Source organism: Myotis nattereri (assembly GCF_964212035.1).
Source record: "Myotis nattereri genome assembly, chromosome: 5".
Taxonomy (NCBI): Eukaryota; Metazoa; Chordata; class Mammalia; order Chiroptera; family Vespertilionidae; genus Myotis; species Myotis nattereri.
In genome coordinates, this window is record NC_138080.1 from 18,726,693 (window position 1) to 18,744,723 (window position 18,031).

General features: G+C 50.8%; 1 protein-coding gene across 1 annotated transcript in view; it reads left to right on the forward strand.

The window, feature by feature from the left end:
• Positions 1-18,031, forward strand: part of ELL (elongation factor for RNA polymerase II) — a 63,528-nt gene that overhangs the window by 14,312 nt on the left and 31,185 nt on the right. The window lies entirely within an intron of this gene.

Below are 18,031 nucleotides of genomic sequence, written 5' to 3' on the forward strand. Positions count from 1 at the left end.
AATTTTCTTCCTTTTTGTGGTTGAATAATCCATCATATGGATGGACCACATTTTGTTTATCTACTTATTTTGTCAGTGGACACGGGTTGCTTACACCTTTTGGCTGCTGTAAATAATCCTACTGTGAATGTAGATGTACAAACATCTCTTTGAGACAGTGCTTTCAGTTCTTTTGGGTGTATAACCTGAAGTGGAATGGCTGGATCATATGATCATTCTATGTTTAACTTTTTTGAGGAGCTGCCAGACTGTTTTCCATAGTAACTGCACCATTTTACATTCCCACCAGCAATGCATAAGTGTTCTAACTACTCCATATCCTTGACAACTCTAGTTCTTTTCTGTTTTTATTATGGTAGCCATCCTGATTGGTGTGAACTTGTTCTTAGAGCCTTTAAAATACACTAAGGTGAATGTGACTGTTCAGGAGAGTTAAGGTCTGCAGGGCCTCCAACACCTGTTGGATCATCAGTGGGCTCAGGATTCCCCTGGTTGCAGTTGACCCCAGTTGAATGGGGGCATGGTGGCTCCCACACTTAAGGTGGACTTGGATTGGCTTCATGACCTGCCTGAGGGAAGATTTCGAACAGGTCACCTGGGCGCAGATAACAGGAAGGGCAGGGACAACCGGCTTGGCCCTGCTCTGGATGAGTGGAGATGGCAGCGAAGTACAGGAGCCCAGCCCTAGTCAGGTCTGTGGTCTGTAAGATGGGAGTAAGTACCCTGGGTGGCCTAGAGCAGTGGTCGCCAACCTTTCGGACCTCATGGACCACCAGTGGTCGGCGACCGCTGGCCTAGAGCACCTGTGGGGGGAGCAAGCAGTGGGGGCTGAGAGCTGGGGAAGCAGGGGTGACATGGGCTTTGCCCTGGGTGTCTCATTCTCCCCAGCCATTATCACCTTCTTACTCTTCCAGTAGCAGGACTTGTGTCTCTCCCCCCTCCCCCCAAAACACACACACAAGACAACAACAACAACAACAACAACAACGGTCCAGAGGGTGATGGAGGGGGCTGGGCTCCGTCCTGCAGTCACCTGAGGTTAATTAATGGTCAAGAGTTCAGATGGGGCAGAATCTATACTTTAGGTTTAGCTTTCTGTGTCCCCTGTGGATTACAAGGTGACTGGTGTAGAAAATGGGCTTTCTTCTGGTGGGAATGGCCTGGAAGCCCTGCAGGTCAAGAACTGCCCTTTGGGGGTTACTGGGTAGGCAGGAGCTGTGCCATTGTCCTGGAATTTCCTCTGGCCCTATGGGCAGATGTAGCCCACTTGGCACCTTCAGCAGGGGAGGGTGTGCCTTGCTCCTGTCCTCCTGCCCCTCCCCCTCCTGCAGAGGTCTCATGCCTGTCTTCAGGCTGTAGTCCAAAGTAGGCTGATTTAAGGGTGGTCGCCCCCTCATGCCATTCTTTCTAGTGGGGGCAGTGCTGTCAGGACCCACAGGGTTCTGGGTGGCTTCCCCTTCTTCCACTGCCTTGAGGAGGGCAAGTGGATTGGGAGGTTCCTGTTTACTTTTTTTGTTTTTTAAATATATTTTTATTGATTTCAGAGAAGAAGGGAGAGGGAGAGATCGAAACATCAGTGATGAGAGGGAATCATGGATTGGCTGCCTCCCCCTATTGGGGATCGAGCCTGCAACCTGGGCATCGAACCCGGAACCCTTCAGTCTGCAGGCTGATGCTCTGTCCACTGAGCCAAACAAGCTAGGGGCCTTTTTCCTTTTTTAAAAGTGATTTTTGGGGGAAATTCATCTTCCTGTTGTGGACCTTGTGGTTCTACCCATCTGGAGGGATGGTTTAAGGGTTCCAGCCCAGCATTACAGCAAGGAGAATGACCACTGCATCAGGACAGCCTGGCTTGCAGAGGCAAGAGCTGGTGAGCTCAGTGTGATTTCCTTCTCGACAGGGACTTCTTGCCTGTGGCCTCTGTGTGTGTTGCTCTCCAGGTCCTGACAGAGATCCCATGCCTAGCTCCCCTCCTGGCTGCTCTCTTTCCCTGTGGGATTAGTGGTAGATCTCACGGGCCTCTTTTTGCCCCCAAAGGAGCTGAGCCTGCTGTGCTCCGTGTTGCTGCTGTAGTTGTGGGCCCCCCAAACCAAGGCTTTCAGCATGTTCATTGTAGTGCTAGAAGGACAGAATTGGACCAGGATGCTGATGAAGTGGACTGTATGAAACATTCTTTTTTAAGATGTCAACCTTAGAGTCTAAAATGAGTCGGTCAACCATGGCTGGAGGGGCAAATCTGGTCCACTGCCTGTGTTTGTAAATAGAGTTTTATTGGGACATCTGTGGCTGCATTTGAGGCCCCTAGGGAGTCTTTGCAACTGACTGGCTCTCAAAGCCTGAGATACTGACTCTCTGGCCCTTTACAGAAATAGCTTACAGTTTGCTGGTCTGGAGTGTTGGGATGAGTGTGGGACATGAGGACTCAGTGTGTTAGTGGAATGGGCTGTTCTAGGAACCCCATGGCCCTCATGCAGTGGTGTGTGGCCCCAGGAGCCCTGGCAGACAGCTTGCCATCGCATTGCAGGGTGGGACCGAGACATTTCACTGGTGGGATGCCTTGACGATGGTGGCTGACCCAGTTCACATGGTCGGCATAGATTCAATTGAACCTCATCTCTGAGGGCACCTACTCTGAGGCTGGCTGTCTCCCTCCGATTTCATGCAGATGTGAATGCTTCCCGCCCTGTTCAATCCCTTGGGTTTCTCGGAAGCGCTTCTCGGCACTGCGTCAAGGCTGGCATAGCTTCCAGTAGGCCTGCCTTTCTATTTGTGACCTGCTGGTGAACTCTGAAAACAGGGCCAGCGTGTAAGTCTCTGCTGGAGCTGGGCGGGCAAACATCTGCCTCTGATTCCAGTCAAGCTGTGGCCCATGTCTCCTAGCCCCTGGCCTCAGCTCCATGGCATACTGCGGGGTCAGGGTCATCTTTCAAGGGGGGATTGTGCCCAGTAAGGATTGGTTGGTCTCATGGTGTCTTTGAACATGCGTTTCATGGCATGAGGAATAATTAGATGATGGTGGCTTCAGATGGGGCTCTTATAATGACGACAGTGTGCAGCCGGCATCTCCTACTGCCCAGGAGTGAGCGCTCTATGGGCTAGGAGGCTTCATTGAAAAGCTTCTGGAGCTTTCTCAGCTTGGGATGAGTGCCATCTGTAGATAGATTCTGAATTAGATGCCAGTGGCCTGGAAGACATGGGGAAGGGCTTTTCAGGCAGGCCTCCCTGCCAAGGGGCTGCGGCTTCTGGGTTCTGTCTGAAGAAATAGCATGATTTTGCTCTTTTTAATCTTTTGATGTTGTCTCTCCCTTTTCAGAGTCGGTGGGACTGTTGAACCGCTATAGGTTGGGCAGGGAGATGGGGCGGAAGGGGTGTGTGTCAGTGCTGAGGTTGGGGAACTGTGGGGAGATGTCTGAGGCAGGAGCAGGACTCAGTTAGGAGGAGTGTGTTTCTCCCCTGGTTACACTATTTTTGGTGTTGGATGCTTGTAGATGTCTGCTTGTTCCAGAGAAATACACTCTGCTCAGAGTGGATCGGGCAAGTGGGATGAGGACAGCCAGCACTGGGTGCCTGTGTCCAGCTTGTTTCCAATCTACTCTGGTGTTGGGACCAGGCTGTGCTGGCTCCCTTACCTGTGCACAGGGTCCCACTGGTTGAGGGACTTGAGAGTAGAGCCACTAACCCGGTGATCTGTGCCAGCAAGTGGAGCTGCGTTAAGAACTATTTTGAAGTGGCTTCTGGCCTAGAGTATAGGATTGATATGAGGCCCTCCCTTCTCTTAGCCCTGACATCTAGCATGTCTTTGGTGATGCTTCCTCCTTGTCTCTGAGCAGGCGAGGTTGATGGCCCCTTTGGGTGAGCCTGGGTGAGAATGGGGCCAGTGAACCAGCCTGCCAGTGCCTGGGTGTGCAGGCTCACAGGCCGGCAAAAGAGGTTCGGCTGACACTGTGCTAGGAAGGCATGAAGCTTTGAACCCCTTTCTCCTTGGGTTGAAGGGTGCCCCAGAGCTGTGGTCTGACACACTTCATCCAGGCATCTTCACATGGCTCCTCCTGCTGCCTCTCCTCTTCCTGGTCTTGGTCCCTCACCTGTGAACTCACTGGGGCCTGGATGCTTTCAGGTGACAGGAATTGCCAAGTGTGATCTGCTGGGCACATCACAGTTCAGCCTTGATGAGTGGCCAATCTGAGTGGATGTGACACCTACCTCCATGCCCTTTTCCCAGGGCTCCCGGTGCTATTTCTGGGGCTCAGCATTCAGGAGTAAGCACGCCACTTGCTATAGGCATGGGCTTCCTTCTGCTATTGTGTAGATCCGGGGGGTCTAGTGAGTTTAGAGATGCTGTAGGCAAGTCACTAGAGAGAGCAGGGTCCAGGTCTCAAGGTGGCCAAGCTGGAGCTAGTTCTGAGCCAGCCTGAAGACCTGAGAAGGCTGTCCACTGTCTTGCATTCACGTGGCACCCAGGGGGCCTAGACACCGAGGATCCAGTTGCCCGTCAGTTGTCTCTGATGGGCCAGAGCTGAGGGTAGTAGCCTTATTGATTCTAAACCCTCACTGGTGTGGACTGCACGTGGGCTGAGCAGCTGCAAAGTGAGGGCAGTGAGGCTGGGGGACTGGCTGAGCAGTGGCGCCATCCTTTGGATCTCAGTTCCCCCTGTGCTGTGTGGGGGTCATTGTAATGTTGTGGGCTCTGTGCCTTCCTTCTTTGTGCACCCTCAGCTGTCCAGGAATGCAGTCAAGGCCTGAGGTGACTCTGAAAGGTAGGAGTTTGCTCCTCTGTTGGAGCCTTGGGCCAAGGGTCTCCTAGGCATATGCATCACAGACCCCAGACCAGCTGGCTCAAGGCTACAGGTCTGTGGGGGCCCTCAGGGCCTGTCAACTGTAGGGACTCGGTGGTGTGCAGGGTTTCCCAGAGTGGGTGGGTTCCCACATAAGGAGCATTTCTCATGATAGCCATCAGGACATGCTAGAGGTGGGGAGTGGGAACACAGCACACACAAGACACCACTGGGCTTTAGCTACGATGATGCCTGGAGTGATGTAACCTGGACAGCTCCATTTGTTTAAAGTTGAGCCTTGAAAACAACAACAAAACAACGTAAAAGAAAACGACAGAAGAAAAAAATAAAGTTGGGTCTTACGTTTTTCGTTGTTCCTTATTCATCCATTGATTAACCCTGTGGGTGGTGCTGGGGTGACAGGTCTGACAGGTGGGGTCAGAAGGCTCAGAGTCTGAGCTCTGTAGATTGGCCAATTTTGGAGGGATGAAGGTATCTGCTTTGAAAATCCGTTCCCAGCCCTGAGGATTTTGGAGTCTGTAGCTGCTGCTTCTTCTGCCCCATCACAGATGAATGTGCGAAAAAAAAAACACGTACACAGCAGTTTTATACAGGAGTCCATGAGGAATCCTGAAGTTTGCAGAAAATATAGGGGAAATTCAGAAGAGTGAGCCTCATGTCATTGTTTTCACTCAGGATGTGCCTTCAGAGTTTGTTACCCAGAGAGTCACAAGATTGCATTTAAAAAAACAGAACAGAGTCACATCAGTCAGCCCACGCAGGCAGATCCATCCAGAAAGCCTCCCACCTTCCTCAGCCCTCCACTGCCTGGCCCATCTGCACAGTGACTGGGCTCCCATCAGCCAGGGACTGAAATGCAGCGCCATGTGCCCACTGTTTGCTGGTGCCTCCACCTGAGCAAGGGTCACAGTTGATGCAGGCCTGTCCCTCTCCTTCCCCAGGTGCCTTGTCCTTACCTGGGGTGCCCTCTGTCCCCTCCTGACTCACTCCTGTCACGCCCACAATCCACAGAAAGCGCTTTGTCAGCATTGATGGCGCTCTGCTTGTGGTCACGGTTCCCGGAAGCCTCTCTGCACCCACAGCCACAGAGCCTGCCCTGTGTTCCTATGGCCATCACCCCAATGTGGCTATGTCTGTTTGCTGGGCTCCCTGCTGTCCTGGAGCCGTCATTTGTCTCTGAGTGTGTGGGTCCTTAATGGGAGGGATTGAGCCTCAGTGACGGGCTGCTCTTAGGGCCTTCCTGTCCCACAGAACTCAGGTATTTGGTGGCCTAACGGGCTTCTTCCGCCTGTTACAGACCCCTTGTCTGGGCCAGCCAGATGGCGGTGCCACTGGGCTATGCTCATTGGCTGTGATATGTGATTCCTAATTCCTGATCTTGCATCTCCCAGACTCAAACCACCCTCATGGGATACCGGGGACCCCATTACTCAGGTTCCAGTGACCTCTCAACTGCCAAGGGCCTTTCTTTGGAAGTCTCTTGTCCAGTGTCAGTCTTCACTGCCTCCCCCACTTCCTGTTCACCAAACAGTGCGCTCCCCAAGGACAGAGGTTTCAGGGGAGGGCCTGACGCGAGCCAGGTCTTAGTTGTGAGTCGTGAATTTGACTGGCCTTCCTTTTCTGGATCAGTGCTTTCCGATTTTGTTTTGCTTTTACACGGTGCAGCCAGCCTTTGGCACCAGCCAGGTGTGTCAAACAGACCAGCAGGAAGTGCCTGGGATTGCGCTCCCTGTGCACATCCTGCCGAAGTCCATGCCCGTGACTCTTGTCTATCTTGCCAGCTCCCCTGCGCAGCTGGCCCCTGGCCCAGAATGCTTGCCTAGCCCGACCACACATAGCTGAGGGAGGGCCCAGCTCTGAGGTGCTACCCATGAGTCCTGCCTCATTCTCCTCTTCCCCCCAACAGTGGCTGACAGTTCCTCCCGTCTCTGCCAGATCTCTGCACCTTTCCCATTTTATCTCGCGCTCTGGATGAAGTGATTCTTCCTAACTTTGTGGTCGTGTTGGTCAGAAACCATGTCTCATTCATATATGTTTTCCTAGTGGCTTCTTGTGTGTCTTAGCCTTGTGTGCTCTATCTTTTATCTATGTGGCATCGTCACCATTTTCTGTTGGGTTGTCTGTCTTTTAATGGGGCTCACTTTAGCATGGGTTGACCCTTGGGCGCTCTCACTGCCTCCTGTCTGCTGGTGCTGTCTGCTGGTGGAGCGGTGAGGTTGTTCCTTCTCCCAGGCCTGACCCACTGCACTCCTAACCAAACAAGATCGCCTCTCCCACTGGGAAGTTTTGGCCCGAGTTGGCCTCTGGAAATTGTCCTGGTGTCCCCATAAGCTCTGCTCTGGGGAATTGAATATGCAGAGTTGGCACCGAGCTGCCCATTTGTCATTTTCTTGAGCATGACTGTGGACCCAGTTGGCCAGTGGCTTTGAAGCTCTTGGGCCATGTTGTCAGGCTGGTTTCCAAGGTCTTGGGTTTGCTTTAATTACCTTGTGACACATTAGTGAAAGCACACAAGCTATGCTGTGAATTGGAAAGTACTGCACTCTATGGCCCCTGACAGTTCCCAAAGTCAGTTCACATATATTTTGTGTTCGAGCCCATGGCTGCAACTCTTTGAGCAGGGCAGTCAGGCCGCAGCCTCCTGTTGTGCCCAGTATCGCTGTCCCCTGTGTTTTGTTTGTTACCCTGGTGGGAGAGCAGACACAGTGAGGTTCCGGGGCCATGGTTACCCCCGGAACACCCCTTACGGTTGAGTATATAACCTCGCGGGATCGGAGTCATTCCCATTTCACAGATGTGAAAACCGACCAGCCCAGGCATTGTGTCCATCACTAGTACAGGCCATATTGCCACTGAAGGGTGGTTTCCCTGACCCTGGTGGTCTTGCCGCCTGGCACATGTCAGGGATTTTTGTTTTTTGAAGAATGTGGCAATGTTGTATTTTCCAGTGTTCTGAAACATAGAGGCCAGAGCTGGAGGCCACCTGAGTGGCAGAGCTGGTTTGCACTGTTTGTACCTTGTTTCAGAGGTAAGTGAGTAGGCCACCAGCCCCAAGTGACTAAAGCCAGAGAAGTTAAGTGTCTGACTGAGGTCACACAGCTTTTAAATGGCAGATTCTAAAGCAGAAGTGAATCTTGTGATCTCAGCTTCAGAAGTTTTGCTCTCAGTTCCCAGCAGCTGCCAGTGGCCCCAGTGCATCATTCTTGCTCTTTAACCCCTGCTTCCCATCGCTGCTGGGACCAGCTGTTTGATGTGAAGGCCAGGCAGGTGCGCCCAATCTCCTGTAAGGAGAGGAGGGAACACCAGGTGCTGCCTCAGCTTTCAAGCAAGGCCTGACCCTTCCCAGGTCTGGGTTGGGGCTGAGTGGGCCTGGGCTGGTGTGGAGGAAGGACCCCTGGACCTCGGGGTCTTAGCCCTGCCTGGGGCAGCCACGGGCCATGATAAGAACCATACAGGTCCCCCAGAGTTAACCTGACCTCTTACTCTGGGTGATTCTAGGTTCCTGACCCAGAAGTCTAAAAAGGATTTGGATTGTACTGGACATTCCCACTGCCGGCCCATGCAGCTGTCCAGCGCCAGCAAGGCAGTCTGGTTTCTTTTTTGTTAATCCTCATCTGAAGATATTTTCCCCATTGATTTTAGAAAGAGTAGAAGGGAGGGAGAGAGACACCTCGATTGATAAGGCAGTCTGTTTTCCATTCCTGAATTTAACTCTGGTCCTCTGAGCAGCTGGCCTGGAGTCCTGCCAGGTTCCACTTCCGTGATGACTCAGATCAGAAGCTGCTCCTGAAACCAAATTTCAGGCCTGAAGTAAAATGGTTTTGATGATCTGGGTTGATGAGTAGGAGACTTGATCTTGCCTCCTGGATGTTTCGTGTTTCTGAAGTGACGTGTGCTCATTGGGAAGATTTGGAGTCAAGGCTACCATGAGAGGCCTCCTTCCGTCACTAGGGCTGCCTTCCTGTCTCCCCCTACACAGACTGTACCTTTTGAGTAATGTTTTAAAAAGTTGTTTCTCATGCCTGGCTGGTGTGGCTCAGTGGTTGAGTGTCAACCTATGAACCAGAAGGTCATAGTTGGATTCCTGGTCAGGACAACATGCCCCTGTTGTGGACTCCAGTGGGGACTGTGTGGGAGGCTTTCAATCAATGATGCTCTTTCATCATTGATGTTTCTATCTCTTTTTCCCTCTCCCTTCCTGTCTCTGAAACCAATAAAAACATTTTTTTTAAGTTGTTTCTCACATCTGACCTAGTTTTTTTTTTTTTTATTCTCAAGGTTGTCACCTGGATGTAGCCTCATTGTCTCAGGTTACCCCTCAGGATGTGTTGGGTCTTTAGGACAACCCCACTAGCGGGCACCTGTGTGCTGGGTGGGACTAGAGCAAAGAGCTGTGAAGAGTGGGCAGTGACCCAGCAGACCTTTCCTAGGCTGCAGGGTGAAAGGAGGCATTTCCCGGGGACCAGGTAGCCAGTGGGTCTCTTCCTCTGTCTGTGGGCCCATGGATCCATCCAGCTGTGGCCATCCTGCTTACCTTGCCCATTGGATCAAACTGGATAGGTTAGAGATAGAAAAATATGCCTTAGCTGTAGCCGGTTTGGTTCAGTGGATAGGGCGTTGGCCTGTGGACTGAAGGGTTCCAGGTTTGATTCCGGTCAAGGCCACATGCCTGGGTTGCGGGCTTGTTCCCCAGTAGGGGGCGTGTAGGAGGCAGGCAATTGATTCTTTCTCATCGTTGATGTTTCTGTCTTTCCCTCTCCCTTTCTCTCTGAAATCAATACAAATCTATTTTTTAAAAAAATAAAAATAAAAATATGCCATATTCTTATCATTCCATCCGCTGAGTGGGCCGCTGTACTCCCATTTAATGGTCTTTGTTTTCTGGCCAAGCTGAAATGCCACGCCTGCATTTGGGAAGCCAGGCCCTCTCTGCTCTGGCCAGCAGCCTTGGCCTGGGAGAGGACAGAGGTGTCATCATGCTGCCAAAATCCTAGTGAGCTCCACAGACCCCAGTACAGAGAGGGTCTTTTCTAGAAGGTGTCAGACAGAGCTTCCCAGCACAGTCTGGTGGCCAGTCTGGTGACCACTCTGGTGATAGTGGCTCCTGCTTATCACCCTGGTCTCTGAGCTGCCTCTTTCCTTTCTGATTTCTCAGATAAATCCCTGGACTTGTAGAAATTGTCCTAACTAGCAAAAGCACCCCCTTCTTTCTTGGTTACTCTCAAGTTCTGGTCTCCATGTGGAGGACTAAGGCAGCTCAGTTCTACCCTCTTGGCTTTATAGACTACATTTGGTCAGGAGTAGCCTGGCCAGGTCACTGTGTGTACGCCCTGTGCTCTAACGTGCTCAGAGCCATCTTTTTATTTTGGGGATTGTAGGGGCTCTTAGGAGGGTCATGGGAGCTGGGGGCATGTACTTAGCCTCTCTTGCTATCATCTCAGCCTTTCTGATGGAGGTGTTCCCTGTCAGGGTATTGGGAGATGGGACAGGAGTGACAGCTGTTCCAGGGAGCACAGCGTGTGCCTGGAATGTGCAGGGGTTGGGGGAGGCCACCGGATGCTGGGGAACGGTGTCCAGAGTGGGAAGGGGAGGTTCAAGAGGCCAGGTGGGATCCAGGTAGGGGTTCTAGACATGCCTAGAGAGGGGGCATTCATGTCCAAGTGTTCTCTCAGTCATGTGATGTCTTCTGTGCCCACATGCACCATAATAATGGCATTTCAAATAACTGGAACCAACTGCTCCAGAATTTGGCTGCATGAAGATCCCTTATCCCACCCCTGTGGGCACTAGGAAGCATTGTGCACATCAGTCCCAGCAGTACTTGGGGGTTGGGGTGCTGATGTTCCATAACTGAGCTAGCACTTTATGTGGCTTTTCTGGTGAGTCCTCACCCCAACTTTCTGAGGCCAAGAGTAAATATTGGTTCAGAAACAGTGGATTTATGGGGGCTAATTTTTTTTTTTTAACTCCAGTGACTTATAAGCACTTTTCTAGTCTGGCCACTCATGGCCAAACTCCATTTGAGGTAGCTCCCAGTAAGTCCATGAGTTCTAGACAGGGACCATGTCCCTTTCTGGGCATGGATCTCCTCTTTGATACCCAAAATATATATAACTAGAGGCCTGGTGCATGAAATCTGTGCACGGGTAGAGTCCCTAGGCCTGGCCAGTGATCAGGGCTGATCAGGGCCTTCCGGCTGCCGGCCAGGGCCTCCCTTCCCTGGCTGCTGGCGGCCATCCGGGGCCTTCCTTCATTCTGCGCCGCCCCCTAGTGGTCAGTGCATGTCATAGAGAGCGATCGAACTCCCAGTTTCCTGGTCGAACTGCTTGCTGGTCTCCCGGTCGAACTCCCAAGGGGACAGTTTGCATATTAGGCTTTTATATATATAGACTAGAGGCCTGGTGCATAAAAATTTGTGCACTCGGGGGGGGGGGGGGAATCCCTCAGCCCGGCCTGTGCTCCCTCGCAGTCTGGGAGCCCTCGGGGGATGTCCACCTGCTGGCTTAGACCTGTTCCCTGGGGGGGATTGGGCCTAAGCTGGCAGTCAGACATCCCTCTGGCAGCCAGGAGTCCTCGGGGGATGTCCACTTGCCAGCGGGGAGCAGGCCTAAGCTGCTGGTGGACATCCTTAGCGCTGCTGAGGAGGCGGGAGAGGCTCCAACCACCACCGCTCTATTGGCAGCCGTCAGCCTGGCTTGTGGCTGAGCAGAGCTCCCCCTGGTGGTCAGTGTGTGTCATAGTGACCAGTCATTCCCAGTCGTTCTGCTGTTAGGGTCAATTTGCATATTACCCTTGTATTATATAGGATAGAGGCCTGGTGCATGGGTGGGGGCCGGCTGGTTTGCCGTGAAGGGTGTCCCGGATCAGGATGGGGGTCCCGCTGGGGTTCCTGGCCAGCCTGGGTGAGGGGCTGATGACTGTTTGTAGGCTGGCCATAGCTCCTTAAGGGTGGGGGTCCCTGCTGGGGTGCCTAGCTAGCCTGGGTGAGGGACTGATGGCTGTTTGCAGGCTGGCCACAGCCCCTTCAGGGTGGGGTGCCTGGCCAGCCTGGATGAGGGGCTGATGGCTGTTTGCAGGCTGGCCACATCCCCTTCAGGGTGGGAGGGGGTCCTGCCGGGTTGCCTGGCCAGCCTGGATGAGTGGCTGATGGCTGTTTGCAGGCTGGCCAAGCCCCCTAGCAGGGACCCTCTCCCCATGAGGGTGTGGCCATCCTGGGTGAGGGGCTGATGGCTGTTTGTAGGCTGGCCACAGCCCCCAGCCACTCAAGGTCCCAGTGGAGGCTGGCTGGAAGCAGGTATCTGGGATTTATTTGTCTTCTACAATTGAAACTTTGTTGCCTTGAGAGGAGGCCACAGCCTGCCAGGGCAGGGGGAAGCTTGGCTTCCTCCATCACCAGGGCAACCAAGCCTCCTGCTTGCTCCAGCAACGTGGCTGCCAGCGCCATCTTGGTTGGGTTAATTTGCAAATAGCCACTCTGATTGGCTGGTGGGTGGGGCTGGTGGGTGGGGCTTGTGAGTGCCACGAAGGTACGGTCAATTTGCATGTTTCTCTTTTATTAGATAAGGTTACCAAGGAAATGCACTACACAGAGAATGAGTGAAATATTAAAATGAAATGTGTGGCCTTGTAACAAATTTACCATTGACCAGCCGGTGTGGTTCAGTGGTTGGGCATTGTCCCATGCACCAAGAGGTTGCTGGTTTGATTCCTGGTCAGGGCACATGCCCAGGTTGCAGGCTTGGTCCCCAGTAGGGGGGTGTGCAGGAGGCAGCTGATCAATGATTCTCTCTCATTGATGTTTCTATCTCCCTCTCCCTTCCTCTCTGAAATAAATTAAAAAATTTATTTTTAAAATTACCATATTAATGTCTTAAATGATGAGATTTAGCAGCAAATCTAATTTCTGTAATTTTGAAATAGTGATGAGCAAAAATAGTTTTTGAAGACATCTGCTCAACTAGCCTTTTATGTGCTAAAGCATACTAGAGTTGATGCCACTCACACTGCTATAGTTTGTTGCCTGTATTTGTAACTAAGGAAATTCTAAGTTTCAGTTGGTGGAAATAGGTGTTTTTTTTTCTTCCTACCCAGATTCAGGGACAGCTCAAGTTTGAGGCGTGCCCTGTGGACTTCCTAAAATGCAGGGGCCCTTAGGAGCTGTCCTGAGCAGGGGGCCTCAGGAAGCTGCTGTGACGGATGAGGACACTTCTGAGTCTCAGTCTTGAAGCAAGGTTCCTCTGAGAGGCAGGTGACCCTATGGCTGTGGCTGGAGCAGGCCAAGTGGAACCTGGAGCCTCTTGTGCCAGAATTTCAGAGGGTTCAGAGAAGGGCAGGGTTGGGTCGAGAGCCAGTGCCAAGAGCCCTGGCACTATAATTAAGAACTGTAATGCGTTTGAGACCATTGCAAAAGGCAGTTTCTGAGTCTGTCTGAATTAGTCTTTTCCAGAGAAACAGAAACAATTTGAGGAGGGGAGACTTATTTTAAGGAATTGACTCATGTGATCATAGCTGTTGAGAAGTCAGAAATCTGTAGGACAGACTGACAGGCTGGAGATAGGCTGATGTATCTATAGTCCAAAGGTGGGCTGGAGGCAGAATTGCTTTCTCCTCCAGGGCACCTTGATCTTTTTCTCTTAAGGCCTTTTACTGATTGGATGAAGCCCACCCACATGGAGGGTAATCTGCTTTACTCAGAGTATGTTGGTTTAAGTGTTAATCTCATCTAAGAAACTCTTTCACCCAACATCTAGACTGCTATTTGACCAAAGAACTGGGTTCTATGGCCCAGTTGACACAATTTACCATCACACTGCCGATGTTACCGTAGACATGTAAATAAGTGTAATAGGAGAAGGTAGGACTCCTGCTTACACTGGATGCTGAGGCCAGCAGAGATAGGAACTGCATTTTATGGCCACCACTGTGAAGCTGTGGACAGCGGGGCTGAGCCTGGGCTACACATGGGGAATAGGCATCTGCTGTCGGCTGCTTGAGGAGAAGGCAGGCTGAATAGAGTAACCCTGCCCAGATGGTCAGAGTTAACAGACCACTGTGGGCAGACAGACCCCAGGGGCTTCTGTCTGGGGTGCTTCTTGGGCTACAGTTGTCACCTCAAGGCATATAGCTGAAGCACTGTGTGTTCCTCTCCCTTCTCTGAAATCAATAAAAAATATATTTAAATAAATAAAATAAAATGTCAGTGTCCTAAAATGACAAAGAACAGCTGAGGAACTTCCAGATTAAAGGTAGCTGACAAGACAGGCGGTTCTGCTATGTACCAGTCTCCACACAGGAGGGAGAGCAATGCAAGGACATTGCTAAGCCATGTGACAATGTGGAAAGTAGACAGTGGCACAGTGTCCTGTCAGTAATGAATATAGTGAAGCTGGTGGCTGCCATGTGATTACAAGTGAGAATACCTTCACTCCTTTGCTTAGCAGAGCTCCAGCTGCCTCCTGGTTTCTTGTGGGGGCAGAGGGAGGGAAGGGGTCAGCTTTTAGGAAAATACCTGAAGCTTATTTTGTCGGTTTGAGCCAAGACTAGTTACTTTGTGTGTGTGTGTGTGTGTGTGTGTGTGTTAATTCTCACCAAAGATATTTTTATTTATTTATTTATTTATTTATGAGAGTGGAGGAAGAGAAGAGAGGGAGGGAGGGAGGGAGAGAGAGAGAGAGAGAGAGACATCAATGTGAGAGAGAGAGACATCTATTAGTTGCCTCCCGCATGCGCCCTGACCAGGGCCGGGGAAGGAACCTGCAACCCAGGTACCTACTCTTCTTCTTCTTTTTTTTTTTTTCTTTTTTTTAAATTATTCATTTTTAATAAAGTTTTATTGATTTCAGAGAGGAAGGGAGAGGGAGAGAGAGATAAAAACATCAATGATCAGAGAGATCACTGATTGGCTGCCTCTTGCATGCCCCCCCCCCACACTGGGGATAGAGTTTGCAATCAGGCATGTGCCCTGACTTCCTGGTTCATAGGTCGATGCTCAACCACTGAGAGCCACACTGGCTGGGCCCAGGTACCTACTCTTGACCGGGAATCAAACCCAGTACCCTTGAGTCCACAGGCTGACGCACTATCCACTGAGCCAAACTGGCTAAGGTGTCATTGATATTTCTATCTCTCTCTCCCTCTCCTCTCCTCTATGAAATCAATAAAAATAATATTAAAAAAAAAAAATAAAAATCTCTCCAAAACTCTCCAAATCTGATGATAGAAAAATGACCCAGTTTTTAAAAATATGTTTGAGATTTGTGCAGTTTCATCACAGAATATATAAGAATGACATATTAGTCCATATAAAAATCGTCCGTGTTATTAGTCGTTAAGGAAATGCAAAGTAAAGCTATAATGAGCCCTGGTCAGTGTTCTTAGAGCATTGGCCTGCACACCAAAGGGTCATGGGTTTGATTCCTGGTTAAGGTCACGTACCTGGGTTGCAGATTCCAACCCCAGCCCCAGTAAGGGTGCATGTGGCAAGCAACCAATCTATATGTTTCTCTCCTCCTCTTCCCCTTCCTCCCTTCCACTTGCTCTAAAAATCAATGGAAAAGAATATCCTCAGGTGAGGATTAACAAAAAATAAAGAAAAGAAAAAAATAATCTACAAGGAGATATTACTTCATATCTCTCAGAATGGCTCAAATAAAAAACCTGACAACACTAAATACTGACATGGATGGGGAGTGGCTGGAGCTCTCCTTCATTGCTGGTGGGAATGCAAATGGTGCAGCCACTCTGGAAGATAGTTTGGCACTTTCTCATGAAGTTACACATACATTTATCATAGGACCTAGCAGTCACACTCCTGGGTGCTCACCAAGTGAAATGAAAACTCATGTCCATACAGAAACCTGTACATGAATGTTTATGGCAGCTTTACTCATTAGTCCCCCGAACTGGAAATGACCCAAGGTCCTCAGTCGGCAAATAGATGAGCACACTGATATAATACAGTGGTTAGTACTCAAGCAGTAATAGGAATGGACTTCAGTGATAGTAACATGGACTCATCTCAGTGGCATTATGCTAAGTGTGTGTGTGGTCACTTGGGTAAGGGCCCCCGGTAGATGTCCAGGTCTTAACCCTTGGAGCCTATGAATGTGACTTCACATGGAAACAGGACTTTGCAGGTGTGATTAAGTTAAGGCTCTTTATATTGGGAGGCCAAATGTAATCCCAAGTGACCTTATAAGAGAGAGGCAGAGAGAGTTGACACAGACAAGAAGAGAAGATGATGTGACCACAGGGCAGAGATGGGGGTGATTCTGCCTCAGCCAAGGATACCTGGAGTCCCAAAACTTGGAAGAAGCGAAAGCTTCTCCCCTGAGCCTCTGAAAGGAGTGCAGCCATGCAGGATTTGGGCCCACGGACGGATTTCAGATTTCTGGCTTCCTGGACTGTAAGAGACTAAACTTGTTGTTTTAAACCACCAAGTTTGTGGTAATTTGTTACAACAGCCACAGAAAAGAAATGCAGTATGATTCCATTTACATGACCTTCTGGAGAAGGTGCGGCATTAGGGACAGAAAACAGTGGAGATGGGGGTGGGGTGGGGATGGAGTACCAGTGGGCATGCTGAATTCCAGCGGAAAGCAAGATGGCCAGTACAGCATGCTGACCCAGGAAGAAAACGAATGTGTGGGAGGGTGGCAGGCCACAGTGTCAGGTGATTTGCACTTGTTTTTCTAATCCTTAAGGTTTCTTAAAAACTTTTCCCTAAGCTTCCTATACACCTTCATGTGCTGTGCTGGCCCGTGGGTCGGTCCTGATTGACACCTGGCTTGTAGCTGCTTGGAGTCCCTTTTCTTGCTAATATGTGTCTGTCTGTCCATAATGATGAATGTGCTGCCAAGGGGAGGGGCTGACTTGGACCCCTGTTTAGGCCCTGTTCAGGTTTCCCAGCTCAGCCCTGAGCCGGCCACATCCAGTAGACTGACCTTCTGGGTACATATCCCACACCTTCTTCCTCCGTGTCTGTGGTTCATGGAAATGGCCCCTCATGGTCGCAGACACCATCTGAACTCTCCATGTCCTCAGTGTCCCGCTCAGAACCTGCCAGGAAGTGTTAGGGAGGGTTCCTGAAAGGCATTTCCTAATCCTCTGTTCTTTACTGGAAAGGAGGGGAAAGTTGCCAGGAGGTCTGCAGCCAGGCCTTTTCTCCAGACTTCACCTCCCCCTTTCCTGGCCACACTCCACTCATGAAGGTTAGGGCCTAGCCCTGCAGGATCACACAGGCTCTCTTTAAAGAGGAACAGATGCTTTTCCTTCTATTACTTTCCACGGACACCTTTGGGTTACGGGGGTGACGGGGTGGGTCAGGCCAGGTATACAGCAGGGAATGCACTGCCTGGGCGGTGTTGACACTGTGTCTACTGGGCATTTCAGGACTTGGGTGCTGTTTCCCACGCACAGCCTCTGTCGGGTGTCCCAGGGCTGCATCCAGATTAGGCCAGTCCTTGCTAGATCTGTTTTGTGCACCATGGGGTCTTTTCTGTGTCACTTTTATTTTAAACCTTTCACATGGGTATGTTCACACATAGACAGAATAGAGAATAATGACATTCCGTGAGCCGTCACCCAGCCTCACCCTCTGTGAGCATCTCACCGAGCATTTTTTTAAAAAAATATGTTTTTATTGATTTTTTTTTTGAGAGAGGGAGAGAAACATCGATGTGAAAGAGAAACATTGATCAGCTGCCTCCTGCATGTACCCCGACTAGGGATCGAGGTTGCAACCTGGGCAAGTCCCTGACTGGGAATTCAGTTGTCGACTTTTCGTGCACAGGACAATGCGCAACCAGCCACACCGGCCAGGACTGAGGGTCATTTTTAAAAACAATCCCACATATCCATTTCGCCCATGTCCTTTTAATGACAATGTTGAATGTTCACAGATACGGACTGGTTTTTGTAGCTACAATCTCAGTGCAGCTCCATGAGAGCGCTGAGGCTCACCCCCTGGCACCCTGCCAGCTTCTCCACGGGGTCTTCCGCTGTGTCTGGGTCGAGCCAGGGCCATGTAGAGCCACTCGTGATGTGCATGCCAAGTGTGTGGTACTCTGTAGCACTCCATCATTCTTCCCTTTGTGCCATCTACCTATTGAGGAAACCAACAGGTTGGTCCTATGGAATTTTCTGCGTTCTGCCCTGATGATCATTCTCCCCTTGCTTTCCTTATGGCATTGATCAGCTCAGGGCTCCTTAGCCGAAGCCTGCTGACTCCTGGGGCA